Source organism: Lonchura striata, chromosome 3 (assembly GCF_050655825.1).
Source record: "Lonchura striata isolate lonStrDom1 chromosome 3, ASM5065582v1, whole genome shotgun sequence".
Classification (NCBI taxonomy): domain Eukaryota; kingdom Metazoa; phylum Chordata; class Aves; order Passeriformes; family Estrildidae; genus Lonchura; species Lonchura striata.
This window is the reverse complement of record NC_140705.1, coordinates 92,388,274-92,393,626: the sequence shown is the minus strand read 5'-3', so window position 1 is coordinate 92,393,626 and position 5,353 is coordinate 92,388,274.

Genomic DNA, 5,353 nt, shown 5'->3' with positions numbered 1-5,353 from the left:
GGCGCGGCGCGGGCTCCGGCGGCAGGAAGGGAAGCTGCGAGGGCGCGAGCCGGGCGGAAGCGCTGCCGACGTCACGGCCGCCGTGCCGGGAGGAGGAGGAAGCGGTTGCTATGGCGGGAGCCCCGCGTGGCGGCGCCCCAGCTCCGCGCGCACGCGCGAGCGGGGCGGGGAGCGGGAGTCCCTCGCCATGCAGGACCACGCCCCTGCGGAGTGAACCAATCACAGGGCTACTCCGGCTGATTGACGTGCCAGCCGGCCAATGGTGCGCGCGCTCAGGCGGGCGGGCGGGGTTACCTGCTCCAAGGTGTGCCGGGCGGGGTGCGGGGAAGATCCTGAGGGCAGAGCTGGGGAGCCGTGAGGGAGAGCGCGGTGGGCACGGTGGGCACGGGCGGGATTTGAGCTGCCGGGAGCGCGGCTGGAAGCGACTGGGGCGGCGTGAGGGGAGCGGGGAGCGGCCGAGGGGGTGGCCGTGGCCCTGGGGCGGGCGGGGAAGCCTGCAGGAGGAGGCGGCAGGAGCGGCGAGGGGCGGGCAGCCGGGCGGAAGTGTGGTTTTTTTTTTGGTTTTTTTTTTTTTCTTCCTCCGAGGGTTTTTCACTACCTACTTTGGTGCGATCTGAGGCGGGCGGTGCTGATTGGCTCGGGCTGCTGCGGCACTGCCCGGCGCTCCCCGCCGGCCGCCGCTGGTCCCGGATCCCGGCGCTGCTCCGTGCCGGAACAACGAGCGGCTTGTCCTCGGAACAAAGGCGGCCCTGAGAAAACGCTGCTGCCGAGCCGGGCGCTCCGAGAATTTGCTCTTCCATGTTCATGGCAGGCCTGCTCGCCCTGACGAAAACACTCATTCCTTCATGTTTCCGGCCAGTGAGGCTCGGGCTGCATGTAGGCAGCTGCTGATGGTACGAAATGTATAGAAAGTTAGGTTTTTATCACTGAATCCTGATTGCAGTGATGTTCCCGTGTTGAGTCGATGAGCAAAAAGCCGCTAGCATCAAAAGCTTATTTGTTGAGTATGTGCCTTCCTGTAAGAAGGAAGCAAAACTAAGGCTTGATGGCGGCATTTTGAGGGCTGAGATATAATCATGAAGCTTCACTATTCACTAAAGGTGTGAGCAACACTTCCACACTTTACAGTTCTCATCCATATTGCTATTCTAATTAAAGGGAGGGGGTTAATTTTTATTTGATTTATCCCCTCTTTGGAGGGTACCCTAGCAGATGCTCCTTGTAGTTGTTTTTAAGTGTTCACATGAGAGAGAAGTTACTGAAATACCCCATGCTGAAGATGGGTGCATTGAAAAAACCATCCTGTTTCATTAGGCTCTTGTGCTGCGTGACTTACTCCTGCCAGCGGTTCATTTTTTGCAAAAGCTCTTGCATCAGATTTGTAATGAAACTAGCAAAAAGGCCTACCAGCACGACTCAGACTTTAACTGGCCTGTGTGGATAGTTCTTCCCTGATACATTTAATCAAGGAATGCTTAAATTTGACCCCAAATCTTGACTTACTTTGGAAGTATTAACAAGAAATAAACAGGGACGTGTTTGGTTTTTTTTTTTCTCCATTTTGAACCGTAGTTCTAAAACAAGTCAAATAAAGTGCCTGTGTAGTAGGGAGAGCTTCAGTCATGTTAGCAATTTTCTCTGGACAACTTCTGGTCCTGCCTCTCTGCTGTGATTGTGGCTTGGAGAGGAAATCAATGCAATGGTGGTCAGCACCATGTGGCAGTGCCACAGCAGACCTCCATCTCTGGTGGTGTGTAGCAGAAACCTGGGGCAGCTGTGCTTTCTAGTCGTAATTGATGTGGGTAATTCGTCTGTTACTGTTCCTGGCTTGCTCTTTGTAGATAGGTTTCACTCTGAGAGAAGAGTACAGAAGTGAGACATCCTGGGGAAGAGGGGAGGAGATGACGCAAGGCCATGAGAACAGCGCTGGGGCTATTTCATGCTGTGTACTTATAAGGGCAAATGAGGTGGAACTGGCCTCTTGGCTCAGTCTGTTCTGAGAGGTGGTTTTGGAAATGTTGCAGTAGATTGAGAAAGTTTCTAACCGGTTAGAGGAAATTCAGCACGGACAACAACTCCTTCACCAGCAGAGTAAGAGAGAACTCTTGCTTTTAAGCTGCCTCATGAGAAAGATGTGCCTGCTCTGGAAAGGGCACTCACTCACCACCAACCACAATGGCTTTTTGAAATGTTTAATTCCCCAGAAGACAAAATAGCATAGCCCAGTGAGGATAAACAACGCGGATGTGGTGCTTTGAGGCAGGGTCTGTGCACCAAAATACACAGACAAGCGTGTGGTTATGGTGGTACCAGCCTGCCTTAGCACAGGGCTCCGCAGCCCTTGCCCTGCTCTTCCTGCACTGGGAGTTCCAGCCCTGCCCCAGGGCTGCCTGCTGGGGTTAACAGTGTGTATGGCACGCTGGGAACCCCTGCTGCATGCCGATCCTGTGCTGCTGGTTCTGCAGGGGAAGGGAGCCTGCTTCTCCAGCCCTGTGCTGCTCCCTGACCTGACAGCCCTCTCCTCATGTGCCTTTAGCATCACCCTGACCATTTGTAGTGCTGGGGTTCCCTCTGCCTGGACTTAAAACAGGGTCCTGTCAAAGCTGTTCTAGCTCTTGCCTTGGAGCCTGAACCCAGGGGGAACTCCCTGGTTTGGGGAGGGCACGAGGAAATTTTGTTTTTATTTCTGAGTTCCCCTCTCTATCAGTGCCAGCCTTTGGATGGGTCAAGGACCAGGCAGAGGTGAGGAAATTACTGCAACTCTGACACCAACACCTCTGGCTTAGTGTGTTGCACACCTTGTTGCACCCTTTGCTGTGTGGTGAGTGAGGCTAAAGCCTTCTTGGGGTGAGACCTCTTTGTCCCCAGCCTCTCAGTGCAATACTAGATTGTCACAATGACAGACAGGAATTGCATTGTGGAGAAGAATGTGGTTTTTTACTAGCTTTTCTGCTTTTCAACACTGAACTAGCTTTTCCCTTTTTTTTCTTTCTCACAGTGTTAGTGCTATAAATAAGCTAGGCTGGAAGCTGAGGCTGTACATTTGGATGAACCATCATGAAAGGTGAATTCCCCCTCCTGCTCTTCAGGCAAATGGTATTTGCAATCAGCCTGAAACTTCTCCCCCACACACGGCCCCCAAAAAATCCATCCTTCAACCAGGGGAGACTGATAGATTCCAGCAATCCTGTAGCTGGTGGTGACCACTTAGGCTCCTGTCAGAAACAGCTGTGAACTGCAGCTGGCAAATGTCTGCCCAATGAAGGCTCGCTTCAAAATCCAGTATGGTCAATATAAAAAGTCACCCGTGGTCTACATCAACAGAAACCTGAGATCAATACATCCACTTTGCTGACTTTGTAGCTTTTGAGATGCTTGCTTACTTTATATGCCTCAGCTATTTGAACTCCCCCTCCAGTCCTCCAAACTACTGACTCATTTCCTCCTCTAAAACCTTCCTTTTTTAGCCTTTCGCTCTGAAGTATTTGGTGTCTGTTTTGAGCTGCATGCTCCATGCCTTACTTAGGCAAACTCCTACATCAAAGCCCTGCAAGCCATAGTTTTGTACCATGGAAATCGTTTATTTTCCCTGATAGTTTCAGTCCTGAGGGGCAGCCTTGGCTACTGACTCTGCTCGTCGGCAAATTGCTGCTTTGCTGTTGGAAATCGGGAAGGCAGACAATCGGCAAAGCAGCTGGTGAGCTGAGGCTGCCGCTGCTTATGCTAATTGCTGTTGTCTCCCTCTTAGCCCCGCTTCCCCCATCTGCCTGCATCCACCTGCCGTCTTTTCATCCACTTTTGCCCTGATCTCACAGTTGGAGCAGGGATCACAGAGGCTCCTGCTTGGCTGAACAGCCACAGAGCACCCAGATCCTGACTCTGCGCTGTCTGATGCACCAAAGGAACAGGTAGTGTCCCCTGGTGCACGGTGGTGACCCAGAGCTCTGGTCGTGGCTGATGGATGCTGCTGTAACAACACTAGCTGAGTGTGCCTGAAATACAGTGCTTCTTTCTCAGGGCTTGTGGAATATTGGCTCTGTGGTCTTGGCGTCGCAAGGATCAGCAAAGATAATTTTAGACAGGAACAGAAAGTCTCTGTAAACCTTACAGTCATAGCTATTTCACTGGCAGAAAAAAAAACCCATAAGGAGCCCATGGCTGTGCATTGCTGAAACATACTGTTTAGCAGGTGCGCTGGAGTAAAAAATTAAAGGGAAATCTGGGGACAGGAGAATCTAAGGGTGATTTCCTGAAACTGCTGTGATGCTCCATCCCTTTTCTGAGGAGGTGGTGCAGCAGACGGGATGCAGGAACCAGAGCCTGGAATTTGGTCCAAAGCCCTATCTTAGTCCATGGCGTGTGTCTGGACAAGCTGCTTTTCCCCTTTGCAATAGTTTCCTGTTTTTGAAGTGTTAACTTTGTTCCTGCTTTTTCTGTATTGCAATTTGAGATTTAGTGCAGATCAGAACTACATGTTGCTTATCAATACTTGCTATTTTTACAGTAATGAAAAGGCTGTTCCTAAATTGCTATAGATGAATGCCAGAACTCATATTCCCTTTAATTTGCTGTCGACTTCCACAATTGCTGCAGGTTGTAGTCCTTGTGACTTCTGCATGGTAAGAACTGCAGGCCATAAGCAACCAGACTAAAATTTGACCCTGCTTGCTGTTGTAAAACTGGGTGAATTTTATTAGCATCATCAGAATTGGTCTGGACTGAGTGGGATGGGGAAGTTAGCTCAGTGCTTCATTACGCTGGGTGTGGATATTCTTAGTTCAATCAGAGAGAAAATGGAGAGTTTCTAACCAGGCAGATGCCTGGAAAACAGTTGAGAAAGAATGTAAATAATTCTTTATCTCTCTTGTTGTTCACACTGTTTATAGATAAGTTCTGCCACTCTGCATCATTCACTGCACACCAATGGTTGAGATGGTTTTACTTTGGGACCAATAGAATTGGTCTGGACAATACTCTCTATAGGAGAGCAGTATATTTGAAATAAATCAGAGTTCCATTCTCAAACCTTCTGAATCAGAGTTCTTTCATACCATCCTGCCTCAACAGCGTCACCCCCGGGGCATTTTCTCCACTAGAAAGACAAAGGAGGAAATAACACAAGAACGCAGCTCAGCAGTGGAACAGCTTCATGATAATTTAAGTAAGCAAGAATGTCATCAAGCTACTCTCCTACCTGCCTTTTTTTTTTTTTTTTTTCTTTCCCCTTTGGTTTTGTTGCCACTAAAGTCTGAAATACTTTTTATGGTGAGAATGATATACATCTTGCTCCAGAATCAGCTTAAAGCTGGCCACTGCTCAGCTCTTGTATAAATCCTCAAAACAGGCAATGTAC